This window comes from Sander vitreus, chromosome 22 (genome assembly GCF_031162955.1).
Source record: "Sander vitreus isolate 19-12246 chromosome 22, sanVit1, whole genome shotgun sequence".
Classification (NCBI taxonomy): domain Eukaryota; kingdom Metazoa; phylum Chordata; class Actinopteri; order Perciformes; family Percidae; genus Sander; species Sander vitreus.
Window position 1 is genome coordinate 7,797,730 of NC_135876.1, and position 20,897 is coordinate 7,818,626.

A 20,897-nucleotide genomic window follows, 5' to 3' on the forward strand; every position below is an offset into this window, starting at 1 on the left:
TCCGACTCAACCTTTGACTCCTGGCTTCCTCCTCTTTTTGTCTCCATCTCTCCCTCCTTGCCCTCTTTCCATTTCCTTCCTTCCTCCACCTATTTTCCTTACCTTCTCTTTGTCACTCTCTCCTCTTTGCTTGCGTCTGCCCCTCCACCGCCCCTGCCTTTCATGCGCGGCAGAGGTTAACACGACACGACGACAGGTTAATACACCCTTTTTTTTTTTTCTCCCATCCTTCCTCACCCCACTGGGGAGAGAATCGAGGCGAGGTACATAAACGCAGCCATTACAGCTTGCCTAAGTACAGGTGGAGGTGATGTTTTTCCCTCTCTTTCATCCTAAATGCATTACTTTTCTCCTTCTGTCTATAGACCTGGTTGAGCTCAGTTTTCAGGCTGAATCTGAATCGAAGCTTGTTGTCCCCAATTTTCAGTAGTGACTCTTTAGCGAGCCCTTGTTGATCTGATCGACTTGTGCTTTCTCTCAGTGGTCATGACCGCCCTGAACAGATAATAGTCAAGGTGGCGAAAAGGTTTTGTCAGCCCACGCCCACCTCACCGTCATCTCTGTGGTCGACTTTCATCATCATTCATCATTTTGAAACACCGTTTTCCACAAACCTCAACACACAACCCCTGATGTAGGAATTAAAGATTAACTATCAGAGAGGTGAATATGGATATCCCTGATCACCACCATGTACATTTGTACCTCACACTATTTATACTGTATGTCTCTGCATATTTCATGATGTAAACATACACACGTGTGTGTGTGTGTGTGATTTTTTTAATCATTTTTTATGCAGCTAAGTGTTGATATTCATTGTGATCATGACTGTGTTGTTCTGCCATTGCTGTATTCTCTTTAAGGATTTCAGACGAGCCATCCAAACCAGCCAGCAGCATAGCTCAGTCAGCAGTAAAATCTAAGTAGTGAGAGTGACATCTAGTGGTATGTCACTTCTGTTGTCGTTTTCCTGTCCTGCTCCTATTGAGCCCCTGTTCTGGCAGCATGATGTGCTCCAGTGAGGATACAGTACCAAACCAAATTGTTGACTGTCTGGCCGATTGAAGTGTAGAATGAGACCTCCAGTGGAGGTCAGCGTGTGAGGTGGATGTTTTGACACACAGGCAGATTTACACAAGAGACAACTTAACCCACATGTGACTTGCATCTGGCTTCCCTTTCACTATAGACCAGTTTTTTAAACTAATTTATTTCTCTATAGCAAGGTCGCCCAATTTGGCCCGTTCTCCCTTTGTTTTTGGCCCCGCCATGGCATTTGAGATGCTCATACTTATTTTCCTCTTATTTAGAAAGTGCTATAAAATCATAACTGTAGACTAATGATAGGAAACATACATTTTGTGCAGCTAAAAAGTACTTAATTTCAATTTTACAGCAATGTAAAGCACAGTGCTGGTAAACTTCCCTATTAAATTAAGTATGTAAGTTTTATCTACCAAGAATTACAAGAATTACGGTATTCTTCCTCTCTCCCGCTCCCCCTTCACATGCTGTGAGCCGTGCTTAAGCATTGGCTTTGAGTCAACCAGTCAAGATGGAGGCAGTGTTTAAAATAAAATGTAGTAAGTCAGCTGGAGCCCTAATGTTGAAAGACTTTTGAAAAAACAAAAACAGACTTCATGTCTCCCACTGATATTGGGAGATATATGCAGATTTAAGAGCAGTGTTATTTTCAAAATTTTTATTTTAGATTTAGAATGTTAAATTTCTCATAAAATCATCACTTATTTTTGGCCCATGGCCTTCCATCCAAATACATTTTTGGCCCTTCATATGAAATAATTTGGGCACCTCTGCTATGTAGCATTGCATACTCGTGACTTGTATGTATGGTAAAAAACGATTATTAGTGATTATGTATTCATAATAAAGGTCTGTGATTCTAATCAAATACACTTTTTGTCAAATTCAGCGAATATCGTAGCTAGTTAGCTGTCTGTTCTGTGTGTGCGCTAAAAAAAACAACCAATCCAGTGTTAATAAACAGCTCTGTGAATGGGACAACACACATTAGTGGATACTGAACTGTAGTAAAGCAAATTCACCAAGAAATCTGCCATTTAAAATGACCAAAACCAATTGACATACAGAAAACCTAGTACCTCTGGGGCTCCTGAGGGTCCAGGACCTGGTTTTTAGTCCAGCCTCGACCTGTGGCAGCTTTAATTAATAAAATCACCGGAAGTCTTTTTTCAGAAACTCATGTCTGATTCTTTGATCAGATTTTGTGTAAATCATGTCTGTGTGTATCAGAACAGAGGTTGTATTTGTTTGTTTTTTATCAACGTGTTGCAGATGTTTATTGTTTGAGTGGTGTCAGCCTACACTCCATAACTCGACAAAGGTAACATTCCTCATTGCTTCGCACCATGTCTCATAATGGCTGTGTTAGCCATGAAAACAGATTTGAAGATTTATTTTGAGAGATAATAAGTATAAGGCATGTCTGAATGGCAATAATGTATCAAAAAGTGTACAAATGTAAATAAATAAATACAAAATAAATTGAAAAAAAAAAATGTATAAAAGATGTTGACAAAGATGTGAAAGAGATCCTAAAATGTCTAATTATCATGTAAATTAAAGTATATGAAGAATTGCTGCTAAGGTCTGTAAATTGCACTTCAGTAACAACTAAAAAAAGTGAATGTTTGTACTGTATATGTGAATAAAACCACAAAATCTTGTAATTTTACCTTGTCTTGATAGTTTTTTTTGATTAATCAGATTTGGATGTCAGAACATTAAATGTATAATATGTTGTATGTCTCATTACAATAACAGAAAAAATCTAATAATGACCACTGATATTGGGCCATTTGCATTTATTGGGCTTTTGTAAGATTCAGGATCACCTGGTTATAGCCAGCGCTGGCCCTCACGAGCATCAGGACAAATATGAAAGAGGCCTCCCTCCTCCTGTCTCCCCCAGGGGAAATCCATGGGGAATGGTTATCTCTATTTGGCTCGGTGGCAGGTGTCACACAGAGCAGCCACCAAATTAGCCTGGAGGAAGAATGAGGCGAGGAACAGGGGGAAAGGCGAGGAGGGGATCGAGGTATGCCTCCTCAGCAGCATCCACCCTTCCCCCTCAGGCCATAGAGTCGACTGTGTGCTCTACAATAAACATCATAATTGACAATTTGCTCCAGTGGCTGGTCACGGCCAGCCAGCTATAATCTAATGGACGAGGACAGAGAGGTAAAACTCCACAGAATATTCTCTCTCCCAGTTTCATGCTATTTCTCAATAAAAATAGAGCCATACCACACAAAGTATGATGCTATTTCAACATGTAGGCTTAGACCAACATACAGTACTTACACAGGGATGATACCTGCTGGTCCAGCATCTTCAATATGCTAAGACATTTAGAAAATTATCGAAAAATGCTCCCTAACGGTGCAAAAGACAGTAAACATTGCAGCAGTGCTGGAAAATATGAGGTGATTGTACTATACTTGAATGTTTCTATTTAATCCTTTATACTTTTAAATAATATACTTTTACTTTCCTGTATTTATTTGACTACTAGTTGCTTTACATTGCATTGTTAAAGATTAAACCAGTGACCAGCCAATGTGCATTTGGGACACCTTGTCATTATTCAGATTTTTAAGAGTTTTTAACGGTTCCATCAAAAAGAGATTTCACTGCCCCATTATAACCTTTACAACTCTGTCAAACCGTATCTAAAACACATCTGATAATCGCTCACTTAAAAGTAGTCTGGACCAAAGTGGCCTGGCTGTTTGAACTGGATCCATATCTAAATGCCTCATCAAGTATTTGAAGCTGGGTCCAAACTAGTTTATTGATAGCCAGACAGATTATTTTAAGATGCTGGTGGAATAAATATTATTATATTCATGGTTTGTATTTCTAAACAAAACAACAAAATAAAAACTGGTAATCTTGGGAAAAAAAACCTAATCTTTGCTAAACCTCTCATATGATTTTTAAATATGCAATAACCATTTTTCGCCACTTGGAGGTAGCAGAAACAAGTCAATTTTTAAGTTGATATGGCAAACTTGTTAGCAAACAGTAGCTTATTTACACATCCAGCAGTTACAGAACATACTATGACTTTTTATGGCATACTATACGGCTTTTGTATGGCATACTAAATGACTTTTTATGGCAGAGTATACTATGACATTTTTTCAACATTATACTATGGCGTTTTTATTACTTTCTATGACATAGGCCTACTAAAACTTTTCTATGACTTTTTTTTTGACATACTACACAATGACTTAATCACTGGGTGTCTTTGTCGGTTTGCCGCTGTGAACAACAAATAATAGAACGAACATGTCAATTGACAGCTTCAGGAGTAGATCACCAAGATGAGGTGCTCAAGAGAAATGTGCTAAGACGTATTTGCGCTGGTGGCGCAGTTGGTGTGTTCTTGACACAATATACTATACTGTTACTTTTTTATGACTTTTTCAACATATGACGATAGGACTATGACTTTTTTTATTTTTTTTAAACTTTTTTCGACACACTGACATTTTTCAACATAATATACTATGACTAAGACTTTTTTGTCATACTATGACTTTTATTTTATTTTTATTTTTTTTACTTTTTTTCCACATACTACTAAAAAACGACTACTATACTATGACCTTTTTCGAAATACTATAATAGGGATGCAGTAATTAACCGATTCTACGGTGGCCCTGAAGTGCAAATCACAACAGCAAATAAAAAAACGCAACAGCAAATCATAAAACACAACGGCAAATAGGAAAACACAACGGCAAATAGGAAAACACGACAGCAAATATGAAAACACGACAGCAAACATGAAAACACGACAGCAAACATGAAAACACGACAGCAAATAGGAAAACACGACAGCAAATATGAAAACACTTCAACAAATCATAAAACACAATGGCAAATAGGAAAACACGACAGCAAATAGGAAAACACGACGGCAAATAGGAAAACACGACAGGAAATATGAAAACACGACAGCAAATATGAAAACACTTCAACAAATCATAAAACACAACAGCAAATCGGAAAACACAACAGCAAATAGGAAAACACGACGGCAAATATGAAAACACTTCAGCAAATCGGAAAACACAACAGCAAATAGGAAAACACGACGGCAAATAGGAAAACACGACAGCAAATATGAAAACACTTCAACAAATCATAAAACACAACAGCAAATCGGAAAACACGACGGCCAATAGGAAAACACGACAGCAAATAGGAAAACACAATGGCAAATAGGAAAACACGACAGCAAATAGGAAAACACGACAGCAAATATGAAAACACGACAGCATTAACTTCTACCGGAAAAGGTAGGGCCTATCCAGCAGAGGACGGACCCTCCTGATTGGACAGACGGACTGTCTGTCTTTTAACAGGAAGGCGAGGTGAAAAACACGGAAAAGCGCCTACTTTTAACAGAGAGACAGTCCGTCTGTCCAATCAGGAGGCTCCGTCCTCTGCTAGATAGGCCCTACCTTTTCCGGTAGAAGTTAATGCCGTTTTGTTTTCCTATTTGCTGTCGTGTTTTCCTATTTGCTGTTGTGTTTTCATATTTGCCGTCGTGTTTTATGATTTATTGAAGTGTTTTCCTATTTGCTGTCGTGTTTTCCTGTTTGCTGTCGTGTTTTCATGTTTGCTGTCGTGTTTTAATATTTGCTGTCGTGTTTTCCTATTTGCTGTTGTGTTTTCATATTTGCTGTTCTGTTTTCCTATTTGCCGTTGTGTTTTTCTATTTGCTGTTGTGATTTGCACTTCAGGGCCACCGTAGCTTCCACTATTAACCGTGCTTTAAAATGTCACGGTTATTAATCGTAAAGGCTCCTACACCGAGTGTTAACTGACTGCACGTTATGTGTATCAGTGTGTGCAGTTTTTATTAAACCTCCTTATGACATAAACGCTCGCGTGCTCACACGCGCTACACGCATGAAATCAGACGCTGTTCACCGCCTGTTTTTTTTTTTTTTTGACAAGTTTTGACTTGTCAGAGTGATGTACAACAGCGTCCTGTGGTGAGATAAATTACTGCTGCAATTTTTTTGAGTTACATCAAGTAAGCAAACACCAGGAAAACGCAGAGCCAGCCCCTGACCTCACGACAGCTGCAGCTTCAATGGGGAATTCAACCCAAGTTGGTGAGTTTTCTAGCGACTTGCTTTGTTTGTTAACGTTGTTAAGTGTTTGTTAGCTTGTTAATGTTACCAGTTAGCTAACGTTAGCCTCTTTATTGTTAACTGTAACGTTACAGTTAACAGCTACGAGTCAAAAGCCGACGTTTGCATTTACAGTGAGTGAGCTGACGATAGCGTTATGTTCGTACGAGGCAAAACTCAGCAACAGCTCAATCATGTCACTGACGTTACCACTTAACCTACTTAGTTACTTCTCTTCATCCGCTATGGGACATAGGGCTGCAAAGAGATCTCTCCATCACGTATATGTATTCCTTGGCAACATCCTGCCAATCTCCATGTGACCGGTGCATTTTACTCCTCCAACTTTTAGAAACACCAGCTAGCAGGGCCGTTTCTAGCCTCTTTGTTTGTGGTGTGACTGATTTACCTCCAGTCTCTAAACTTTTCAGATTAATTTAAATAAAAAGGTTGATGATTGATGATATAATCATTTTCAAAACATTTAAACGGTGTTTCTGTTTCAAAAGGCAGCACTAACAAACACATTAAAATCTTGAGTGATATACATTAGTAGTGAAATTAATTCATGCATAACAATCATGATTATCGTGAAACCGGGATTATTCTTCAGACTATAATCATACCAACTAAATTTATAGTCGTTGCATCCCTACTATACTATGACTTTTTTCGACATACTATACTAATACTTTTTTTTTCTTCGACACACTGCACTATGACTTTTTACATTACTTTGACTATACTATGACTTTTTTTCGAAATACTATACTCTGATTTGTTTATGACTTTTTCAACATACTATACTATGACTTTTTATGAAATGTTTCGACTGACTAGACTATGGCTTTTTCGACATACTATACTATGACTTTTTTATCACTTTTTTCGACATGCTATACTATGGCTGTTTTCTCACTTTTTTCAACATACTATACTATCGCTTTTTTCGACATACTATACTCACTTTTTTCGACATACTATACTATGGCTTTTTTTTCACTTTTTTCAACATACTATACTATGGCTTTTTTTTCACTTTTTTCGACATACTGTACTACGGCTTTTTTTCTCACTTTTTTCGACATACTATAGTATGGCTTTTTTTTCGCTTTTTTGACATACTATACTATGGCTTTTTTTCGACATACTATACTATGGCTTTTTTTCACTTTTTTCAACATACTATACTCTCACTTTTTTCGACATACTATACTATGGCTTTTTTATCGCTTTTTTTTCGACATACTATACTCACTTTTTTCGACATACTATACTATGACTTTTTTAATCACTTTTTTCGACATACTATAGCATGACTTTTTTATCACTTTTTTGACATACTATACTCTATGGCTTTTTTTGACATACTATACTATGGCTGTTTTCTCACTTTTTTCGACATACTATACTATGGCTTTTTTTCACTTTTTTCAACATACTATACTCTCACTTTTTTCGACATACTATACTATGGCTTTTTTATCGCTTTTTTCGACATACTATACTATGGCTTTTTTATCGCTTTTTTCGACATACTATACTATGGCTTTTTTTTCACTTTTTTCGACATACTATAGCATGACTTTTTGACATACTATACTATGGCTTTTTTATCTCTTTTTTCAACATATGTTAGTATGTTATTTCAATATACTATGACTTTTTTATCGCTTTTTTCGACATACTATACTATGGCTTTTTTCGACATACTATACTATGGCTTTTTTATCGCTTTTTTCGATAGAATCCAGTTATTATGTTGAGACGTAGCTGTAGCAGAATTATTCACTATGGTTCAACAAGGACGGGATTTGAACCAACAAATGCGGAGAACAATGGATTAGCAGTCCATCACCTTAACCACTAGACCACCTCATCTATTCCTAAATACATAATATTTATTTTTTAGAAATACAATAGTATGACTTTTTTCACTTCACTTTACTATACTATGGCTTTTTTATCACTTTTCGACATACTATACTATGGATTTTTTATCACTTTTTTCGACATACTCTACTATGGCTTATTTCGATATACTATACTATGGCTTTTTTGTCACTTTTTTTGACATACTATACTATGACTTTTTTACAACGTAATTATTTGAAAGAATCCAGTTATTATGTTGAGACATAGTTGTAGCGGAATAATTCAACGGGATTCGACCCACAAATGCGGAGCACAATGGATTAGCAGTCCATCACCTTAACCACTAGACCACCTCATCTGCCTATTGAGCACTTTCTTCGAGATGCTATACTATGACTATTTCTTTTTTATTTTTACGACATACAATACTATGACTTTTTATCATATTTTTCGACATACTATACTATGGCTTTTTTATCACTTTTTTCGACATACTATACTATGGCTGTTTTATCAATTTTTTTCGACATACTATACTATGGCTGTTTTATCATTTTTTTCGACATACTATACTATGGCTGTTTTATCACTTTTTTCGACATACTATAGTATGGCTTTTTTTATCGCTTTTTTTGACATACTATACTCACTTTTTTCGACATACTATACTATGGCTGTTTTCTCACTTTTTTCGACATACTATAATATGGCTTTTTTATCGCTTTTTTTGACATACTATACTCACTTTTTTCGACCTACTATACTATGACTTTTTTAATCACTTTTTTCGACATACTATACTATGGCTGTTTTATCAATTTTTTCGACATACTATACTATGGCTTTTTTTATCACTTTTTTTGACATACTATACTATGACCTTTTTTCACTTTTTTCGACATACTATACTATGGCTTTTTTATCTCTTTTTTCAACATATGTTAGTATGTTATTTCAATATACTATGACTTTTTTATCGCTTTTTTCGACATACTATACTATGGCTTTTTTATCGCTTTTTTCGACATACTATACTATGGCTGTTTTCACTGACTTATTTCGACATACTATACTATGGCTTTTTTTCACTTTTTTCGACATACTATACTATGGCTTTTTTATCACTTTTTTCGATAGAATCCAGTTATTATGTTGAGACGTAGCTGTAGCAGAATTATTCACTATGGTTCAACAAGGACGGGATTTGAACCAACAAATGCGGAGAACAATGGATTAGCAGTCCATCACCTTAACCACTAGACCACCTCATCTATTCCTAAATACATAATATTTATTTTTTAGAAATACAATAGTATGACTTTTTTCACTTCACTTTACTATGGCTTTTTTATCACTTTTCGACATACTATACTATGGCTTTTTTATCACTTTTTTCGACATACTATACTATGGCTTTTTTTATCACTTTTTTCGACATACTATACTATGGCTTTTTTATCACTTTTTTCGACATACTATACTATGGCTTATTATCACTTTTTTCGACATACTATACTCTGACTTTTTCGACATACTATACTATGGCTTTTTTATCACTTTTTTCGACATACTATACTATGACTTTTTTTTGGACATACTATACTATGACTTTTTTGACATACTATACTATGGCTTTTTATCACTTTTTTCGACATACTATACTCTGACTTTTTCGACATACTATACTATGGCTTTTTTAATCACTTTTTTCGACATAATTAGAATCCAGTTATTATGTTTAGACACAGCTGTAGCAAATTAATTCACTATGGTTTGACAAGGACGGGATTCAAACCCACAAATGCGGAGAACAATGGATTAGCAGTCCATCACCTTAACCACTAGACCACCTCATCTGCCTATTGAGCACTTTCTTCGAGATGCTATACTATGACTATTTATTTTTTATTTTTTACGACATACAATACTATGACTTTTTTCACTTTTTTCGACATACTATACTATGACTTTTTTTCGACATACTATACTATGGCTGTTTTATCACTTTTTTCGACATACTATACTATGGCTTTTTTATCACTTTTTTCGACATACTATACTATGACTTTTTTGATATACTATACTATGGCTTTTTTATCACTATTTTTCGACTTACTATAGTATAGCTTTTTTCGACATACTATACTATGGCTTTTTTATCACTTTTTCGACATACTATACTATGGCTTTTTTTTTACATACTATACTAAGGCTTTATATCACACTTTTTAGACCTACTATACTATGGCTTTTTTATCACTTTTTTTGACATACTATACTATGGCTGTTTTTGACATACTATACTATGGCTTTTTTTAATCACTTTTTTTCGACATACTATACTATGACATTTTTTTCGACATACTATACTATGGCTTTTTTATCACTTTATTTGACATACTATACTATGGCTTTTTATTATTTTATTCGAAAAACTATACTATGGCTTTTTTATTATTTTATTCGACATACTATACTATGGCTTTTTTATTTTATTCAACATACTATACTATGGCTTTTTTTATTATTTTATTTGACATACTATACTTTTATCACTTTATTTCAACATACTATACTATGGCTTTTTTATCACTTTTTTTGACATACTATGGCTGTTTTTGACATACTATACTATGACTGTTTTTATCCCTTTTTACGACATACTATACTATGACTTTTTTCGACATACTATACTATGGCTGTTTTTGACATACTATACTATGACTTTTTATCACTTTTTTTTCGACATTCTATACTATGGCTTTATATCACACTTTTTAGACCTACTATACTATGGCTTTTTTATCACTTTTTAGACATACTATACTATGGCCTTTTTATTATTTTATTGAACATACTATACTATGGCTTTTTTATCACTTTTTTCGACATACTATACTATGGCTTTTTTATCACTTTATTCGACATACTATACTATGGCTTTTTTATTATTTTATTCGACATACTATACTATGGCTTTTTTTAACATACTATACTATGGCTTTTTTATCACTTTATTCGACATACTATACTATGGCTTTTCTATTATTTTATTCAACATACTATACTATGGCTTTTTTATCACTATTCGACATACTATACTATGGCTTTTTTATCACTTTATTCAACATACTATACTATGGCCTTTTTATTATTTTATAGACCTACTATACTATGGCTTTTTTATCACTTTTTTTGACATACTATACTATGGCTGTTTTCAACATTCTATGGCTTTTTTATCACTTTATTCAACATTCTATACTATGGCTTTTTTATCACTTTATTCGACATACTATACTATGGCTTTTTTATCACTTTTTTTGACATAATATACTATGGCTCTTTTATCACTTTTATTCAACATACTATACTATAGCTTTTTTATCACTTTTTTTCGACATACTATACTATGACTTTTTTATCACTTTTTTTCGACATACTATACTATGGCTTTTTTATCACTTTTTTTCGACATACTATACTATGACTTTTTTTCGACATACTATACTATGGCTTATTTCGACATACTATACTATAGCTTTTTTCGACATACTATACTATGGCTTTTTTATCACTTTTTTCGACATACTATACTGTGGCTTTTTTATCACTTTTTTCGACATACTATACTATGGCTTTTTTATCACTTTTTTCGACATACTATACTGTGGCTTTTTTATCACTTTTTTCGACATACTATACTATGGCTTTTTTATCACTTTTTTCGACATACTATACTATGGCTTTTTTCGACATACTATACTATGGCTTTTTTTTCACATTTTTTTGACATACTATACTATGGCTTTTTCGACATACTATACTATGGCTTTTGTTCAACGTACCATACTATGGCTTTTATCGACATACTATACTATGGCTTTTTTTATCACTTTTTTCGACATACTATACTATGACTTTTTTTCGACATACTATACTATGGCTTTTTTTACTTTTTTCGACATGTTATACTATGGCTTATTTTTTGACATACTATACTATGGCTTTTTTAATCACTTTTTTGGACATACTATACTATGGCTTATTTCGACATACTATACAATGGCTTTTTGATGACATTTTTTCGACACACTATATTATGGCTTTTTTATCACTTTTTTGACATACTATGGCTTTATTTTCGACATACTATACTATGGCTTTTTAATCACTTTTTTTCGACATACTATACTATGACTTTTTTTCTCATTTTTCGACTATACTATATGGCTTTTTTATCACTTTTTTCGACATACTATACTATGGCTTTTTTCAACATACTATACTATGGCTTTTTTATCACTTTTTTTCGACATACTATACTATGGCTTTTTTCGACATACTATACTATGGCTTTTTTATCACTTTGTTCGACATACTATACTATGGCTTTTTCAACATACTATACTATGGCTTTTTTCAACATACTGTACTATGGCTTTTTATCAATTTTTTTGACATACTATACTATGGCTTTTTTATCACTTTGTTCGACATACTATACTATGGCTTTTTCATCCCTTTTTTCAACATACTATACTATAGCTTTTTTCGACATACTGTACTATGGCTTTTTATCCTTTTTTTTGACATACTATACTATGGTTTTTTATCACTTTTTTCAACGTACTATACTATGGCTTTTTTATCACTTTTTTCAACATACTATACTATGCCCTTTTTATCCCTTTTTTCGACATACTGTACTATGGCTTTTTATTCCTTTTTTCGACATACTATACTATGGCTTTTTATCACTTTTTTCGACATACTATACTATGGCTTTTTTATCACTTTTTTTGACATACTATACTATGCCCTTTCTATTCCTTTTTTTGACATACTATACTTTGGCTTTTTTGTCACTTTTTTCGACATACTATACTATGGCTTTTTTATCACTTTTTTCGACATACTATACTATGGCTTTTTATTCCTTTTTTCCACATACTATACTATGGCTTTTTTATCACTTTTTTCGACGTACTATATTATGCCCTTTCTATTCCTTTTTTGACATACTATACTATGGTTTTTTATCACTTTTTTCAACGTACTATACTATGGCTTTTTTATCACTTTTTTCGACATACTATACTATGCCCTTTCTATTCCTTTTTTTGACATACTATACTATGGCTTTTTTATCACTTTTTTCAACATACTATACTGTGGCTTTTTTCGACATACTATACTATGCCCTTTCTATCCCTTTTTATGCCCTTTTTTCGACATACTATACTATAGCTTTTTTCGACATACTATACTATGGCTTTTTTTAGCACCTTTTTTGACATACTATACTATGCCCTTTTTATCCCTTTTTTCGACATACTATACTTTGGCTTTTTATTCCTTTTTTCGACATACTATACTATGCCCTTTTTATCCCTTTTTTCGACATACTATACTATGCCCTTTTTATCCCTTTTTTCGACATACTATACTATTGCTTTTTATCACTTTTTTCGACATACTGTTCTATTGCTTTTTTATCACTTTTTTTAAATACTATGCCTTTTTTATAATTCTTTTCGACATACCATACTAACTTTCGACATTCTATACTATGGCTTTTTTCACTTTTTCGACATACTATACTATGACTTGTTCATTACTTTCTTTGACATACTATACTATATACACATACTATACTCATGACATCTTTGTGGAATACTATAGGCCTACTTTGACTTTTTTTAATATTTATGGCATACAGTGCAGTACATAGAGACCGAAGAAGAAAAAAACACCATAAGAACAAAATAACTTTATTAACAACCGATAACACATGTTCTACAATAATAAGTAAAATAAATGCAATGACATTTTGCACTATTCAGTAATCAGAGTATTTATTGTTCTATTATGAATGTAATATTGCACTAGAATAAAGTAACTATTGCACAAGATCCAGTATTTTTCCCCTTTAAAATACAGTCAAAATGTTGCATGCGAGGGGTAATTCAATGCTTGTTGGAGTTAAGCGTGCTTATGGCCCCTTGAAAGAAATGCTTCTTAAGTCTGGTGGTCCATGTTTTGATTGTGATGTCGCATGACAACAGGTTAAACAGGTGGTATCCAGGATGGGAAGATTCCTTTATACAAAGGCATATTTCGACATACTATACTTTGGCTTTTTTGTCACTTTTTTCGACATACTATACAAAGGCGTATTTTGACATACTATACTATGGCTTTTTTATAAATAGTTTCGACATACTATACTATGGCTTTTTATCTCTTTTTTCGGCATACTATACTATGGCTTTTTTATCACTTTTTTCGACATACTATACTATGGCTTTTTTATCACTTTTTTCGACATACTATACTATGACTTTTTTATTAAATTTTTTCGATATAATATACTATGACTTTTGTTCTTTTTTTTGACTGACTACATTATGACTTTTTCACTTCTTTCAACATATACTATGGCTTATTTCGACATACTATACTATTACTTTTTCACTTTTTTCGACATACTATACTATTACTTTTTCACTTTTTTTAACATACTGTACTAGGACTTGTTTATGACTTTCTTTGACATACTATACTATATACACGTACTATACTCATGACATCTTTGTGGAATACTATAGGCCTACTTTGACTTTTTATAATATTTATTCTATACTGTACTATGACTTTTAATCACATTTTAATGGCATACCGTATTTTGACTTTTTATGACATTTATATGGCATAGAAATAGAAAGCCATCATTGTACACAATACGACGAAATTAGGAGAGGTTCTCAGTGCAAAACACCACAAGAACAAAACAACTTTATCAAAAAACTGATAACACGTAAAATAAATGCAATGACATTTTGCACTATTCAGTAATCAAAGTATTTATTGCACTTGTATGAAAGTAACTATTGCACAAGATCCAGTATTTTTTTCCCTTTAAAATACAGTCAAAATGTTGCATGTGAGGGGTAATTCAAAGCTTGTTGGAGTTAAGCGTGCTTATGGCCCCCGGAAAGAAATGCTCCTTAAGTCTGGTGGTCCATGTTTTGAATGTCATGTCGCGCCCTCCAGAGGGTAACAGGTTAAACAGGTGGTGTCCAGGATGGGAAGAGTCCTTTAGAATGTTTTTGGAAGTGGTCTCCAAGGATGGCCAGGTCACTACAGACCAACAAGAAATGAAAAATATCTTTAAAGATTATTATGGTGAACTGTACACCTCTAATAACCCCTCCAATATTAATGTCATGCAAGATTTTTTTTAAATATCTACACATTCCATCTTTGTCCCCAGACCAGGGGTCTCATTTATAAACGCACAAAACGGGGCTGAAAATGTGCGTACGCCACTTCCCACGCAAAGGTTGTGATTTATAAAAAACAAATTTTTGAGACAAAACAGGAATTGGCGACGCAGATGGTGAAGTGGTAAACTGAAGTCAGACTGCAGAAAGTAAATGTGGGAATAACGATTACTCCTAATATTTTCAAGTATTGATGGCTCAAGCACATTTTTTTCACTCCATATCATCCACGTTACCATGAATATTAAATCCAGCAGTGTTATTTGCGCTTGTACTGAGTGATACTTGTTCCATAAACACCTTGTAAAATCCAACTCAAATCTTAAATAAAAATTCCTCCTTAATATTTAATCTGCGCTGTCTCACCGTCACAGAGTCCGCTATGGAGCACAGGAGGAGGAGATGGCCTGACTGCATGGAATACAGGATAGCATCAAATACCCTACCATTAGATAACTGCAGAACACAGTGTAAATAACTAAATAGCTGTCTTTAAAACTGTGCATATATCATCAAATGTCAAAGTCTGAAAATACAGCCGTTAAGCTCTAGCGCAATCGTTACCCTTAATGTCCTCATTATCAGTCCGAACTTTAATACTGTTTGTGACAAAACCTGCATGAAGAAAAGTGTGTTTGCTGTTTGTGATTACTCTTTCTTTCGTCTTCAAATTGTATCTTGGGGTGGGGTATACCACTAGTTGATGCTGTGTTAGCAAGGTGTTAACAATCAGAAATTGTTATAAACATGTAATATACTGCGGTGACCCCCGTGCGTAATGCTGCATGATGGCGCTGCTGGCCCTGCAGGAGGACTAACCCCCAATGGAAGAAACAGGAGAGAAAGAGGCTTCAGGGACCATGACGATGACTGGCTAATATGCCAATTTAGATTCCCTAAAGCTGAGCTCTTGGATCTGTGTACTGAATTGGGTCCAGTAGAGAGGGCAACGCGCCGGAACCGTGCCATCCCGGTCCAAATACAGGTTCTCGCCACTGTGGGGGCAACCGGCTGTTTCCATAGGGAAATGTCAGACAGCTGAGTGTTTTTTATATATAAATATTATATATAATCTTAATTTTTATCACTAAGGCTGGTTTGGATATAATATATAGTTCTGTTAAATCTTATTACGTCTGGTATATCAAAGCTGTCCCCGAGTGCCGTAATGCCTGCCGTTTTGGACGGTATTATTAATATAGGTAGTCTATAGATCAGGTTTCCCTACACTGTACAAGAACAGGCCGAAATTATAATTCAATTTGCAGCAATTCCTGAACGTCTGAGAAGTTTTTTGCTTTTTCTCCGCCAATCATCATGATTCGGTGTAACAACTGCCAGTGTCATTCATATACTGATCAGCATTCACGAGGTGCTTTGCATTGACTATTTATGGTTAAAAATGGGTGTGTACCGGGCTGGATAAGAGGCTGATTCACGTACGCACACTTGTAGGTAATCTGTGATTTATAAAGGGAACATTGCAGCTTACAGGTGTGCGTACACACAGTTTTATAAATCTGACTTTTTTTTGGCGTACGCCATTTTGGGCTTTTGGGCGTACGTACACTTATAGTAAGGATCCTACGCACAGCTTTATAAATGAGACCCCAGGTCTCTGATTTAGATAAACCAATCACACAACAAGAAATAACGGAAGCCATTTAATCACTACGAACCGGAAAGTAGCCACGTCCGGATGGTCTGCCAAATGAATTCCATGTGACATACTGTACACAACTAACCCCCATTTTGGCAGCTATGTACTCCAGACTCATTGAAATCAGGATTCCTTCCAACATCCCTAAACCAGGCATGTATAACCTTACTAGTAAAAAAAAGTACAAAGATCCCCTGGACTGTGGATCGTACAGACCCATCTCTCTGTTGAACACAGATTATAAAATTTTAGCTAAAATACTGGCATGCATTTTAGAAGATTCTCTGCCTAGTATTATATCACCAGACCAGACAGGTTTTGTAAAACACAGACGTTAGTATCCTCCTCTTGTTTAACATCATGTACTCTCCCTGCCAAAATGCATCAGAATGCCTTCTCTCCATGGATACTGAGTAGGCATTCAACAGAGTAGAGTGGGATTACCTCTTTGAGATCTTGGGGAGATTTGGTTTCGGGGCTACATTCATATCCTGGATCAAACTACTGTATACCAGCCCCTCAGCCATGGTCTTGACCAATAATCTATACTCCAAGCCTTTCGGTCTGCCATGCGGAACTCGCTAGGGGTGCCCTTTGAGTCTTCTCCTCTTTGTCTTTGCCATCGAACCCCTGGCTCTAGCTGTTAGAAGTATTCACTCCATACTGGGCATAAATGGAGGAACATACAGTTTCCCTTAATGCCGATGATCTTCTCCTCTACGTGTCTCACGCTGAAACTTCGATCCCGTTTGACTTGCCACGTTTTGGGGATATAAATTAAACCTGCACAAAAGTGAGTTGTTGCCATTACATTTATACAGTTCAACACTTGAGGATATCAGGTTACCTTTTAAAATACCTTTGGACAGCTTCACTAACCTTGGAGTCACAGTAACAAAGAATTTTGCAGCCCTTTTTAAGCTAAACTTCGGAAAACTGATAACACAAACAAGGCAGGACTTGGCTAATTGCTCTCCCTTGCTAATCTCGTTTATAGGCAGAGTTAATGCAATTAACATGACTCCCGAATGCTCCCCGAATACCTGTACCTGTTTCAGTGTTTACCTGAATTTGTCCCTGGTAGTTATTTCAAAAAGCTAAAAAGCTAATTTCATCATATATTTGCAATGGCAAACCGCCTCACTTGCGCAAAGATTATCTGCTTTGGAGATAATCTCCAAAGGTATGGCCCATCCGAATTTCCGATTTTACTTCTGGGCAGCCAACTTTCACTGTATGTAATGCTGGACATCACTTAGACAAAAATTGTCCTACCTGGGTTAAGATGGAGACGGATATCTGTAGCTCGGTTCCTTTACCTGCTCTAATTGGCACGTCATTGCCCTTATCATTGAACATGTCTAACATTAACCCTGTAGTCAGTCACTCTCTCAGAATCTATTCACAATTCAGAAAACATTGTAACCTGCAAGTCACCTTTTCCCACCCTCAATACATGATACCGCATTCAACATGTGGCATGGGAGGGGCTTGAAATGCTACAATGACATCTTTATAGAAAATAACTTTGCCTCTTTTAAACAGCTATCAGAGAAATGTAATATACCTAACTCCCATTTTTTTCAGTTATTTACAGATTAGGCATTATATTAAGGGAGTTTTCCCACAGTTTCCCAATAAACCAGCTAATGGAATTATTGATGCCGATTGATGAGGAGACCTGGGCTAAGATATTGGGAAGAGTTCACTCCTCATCTATTTGTGCTCGACACTCCAAGACCACCGAGTGCATCTTTCCAAAGCCAAACTAGCTCAAATATACACACAGATCGACCCTATATGTGATAGACGTAACAACACTGGTTTCTGGCTCTGCCCCAACATAGAGGGGTATTGGAGGGGCATTTCGAGGCTCTCTCTACAGTTCTAGCACTCCAAATTGATCCAGGCTCTCTGTTTGGAATTATTCCCGAGGGGTTACGGGTATCTGGGGGCCATACGATAGTTGACTTTACTACTCTTCTTGACGCCACCTGATATTTTTGAGGTCAAAGGATGCTGCCCCACCCTCAGTCTCCCACTGGATTAGGGATGTGTTGTCAAACCTGAAGCTTGAAAAAAATCAGATGTACGCTACTGGTCTCTAAAAAGAAATTCATTAAAGTGCGGAGATCTTTTTTGACTTTTGATAAACCCTCCACACTAGTACAGGAATACATTTTCAAATTATCATGTCTGACCCTCTTGACATTCCGGGACCAGACGTGCTGCTTCTGTTTCACTGCTTATTGTGCCTTAAAGACTTTTCATACCTCAACTTCACTGTGCAATACTAAGACCTTTGCATTCTGTCTTTGCATTGTTTACACTGTAATATTTCTGCATACCACATTGCATATTCCTCTATTAACCAGAGTCTTAATTTATCAAGTGACAGCAGGGTGGTTGGGTATGTTCGGTGTGGGAATGTTGTTTTTTGTCGGTTTTTCTTTGTGTGTTTTAATCTATGTACATTGTGAAATTCAATAAAAAGAACTATGAAGAATGTTTTTGGCTCTGCAGAGGCAGCGCAGCTGGAGATATCTACCAGGGAGGACAGCCAGTGAATTTCTTTTATCTGTTAATGACCCTCTGTATGACATACTATACTATAATTTGTTTTATGACATTTTTATGGCATAATCCATCCATCCATCTTCATCCGCTTATCCGGGGTCGGGTCGCGGGGGTAGCAGCTCCAGCAGGGGACCCCAAACTTCCCTTTCCCGGGCCACATTAACCAGCTCCGACTGGGGGATCCCGAGGCGTTCCCAGGCCAGGTTGGAGATATAATCCCTCCACCTAGTCCTGGGTCTCCCCCGAGGCCTCCTCCCAGCTGGACGTGCCTGGAACACCTCCCTAGGGAGGCGCCCACGGGGCATCCTTACCAGATGCCCGAACCACCTCAACTGGCTCCTTTCGATGCAAAGGAGCAGCGGCTCTACTCCTTTGCCTTCTGGCTCAGCTCTCTTTTCGTCACAACGGTGCGATAAATTGAATGTAATACCGCACCTGCTGCGCCGATTCACCGACCAATCTCCCGCTCCATTGTCCCCTCACTCGCGAACAAGACCCCAAGGTACTTGAACTCCTTCACTTGGGGTAAGGACTCATTCCCTACCTGGAGAAGGCACTCCATTGGTTTCCTGCTGAGAACCATGGCCTCCCATTTAGAGGTGCTGATCCTCATCCCAGCCGCTTCACACTCGGCTGCGAACCGATCCAGTGAGTGCTGAAGGTCGCTGGCCGATGATGCCATCAGGACCACATCATCTGCAAAAAGCAGCGATGAGATCCCCAGCCCACCGAACTGCAACCCCTCTCCACCTCGACTACGCCTCGATATCCTGTCCATAAATACTACAAACAGGATTGGTGACAAAGCGCAGCCCTGGCGGAGGCCAACTCTCACCTGAAACGAGTCCGACTTACGACTTTTTTATGGCATAATACTTTTATATTTTTTTATAATGATAAAAAGTCCTAGTATAGTATGTAATAAAACTGTCATAAAAATGCCATAATAAAGTGTCATAAAAGGTTTACTAAAAAGTCATACATATAGTATGCCAAAACAATGTTATAAAAACGCTCATGTGCATAGATAGATTTCTTGTGGCCTATAGCCAATTGCCATTAAAAATGACATAAACATGTAATGGGATAGTATGCCATAGAAATTCATAGTATACTATGTCATAAAAATGTAATAGGATAGTATGCCATAAAAAATCATACTATGTCATAAAAATGTCACCAAAATGTCATAGTATAATATGGCATACAAATGGCATAGTGAAGTATGGCATTAAAAAAGTCATAGTGAAGTATGGCATAAAAATGTCATAAGAATGTACTTGTTTATTAGTGTGCTGT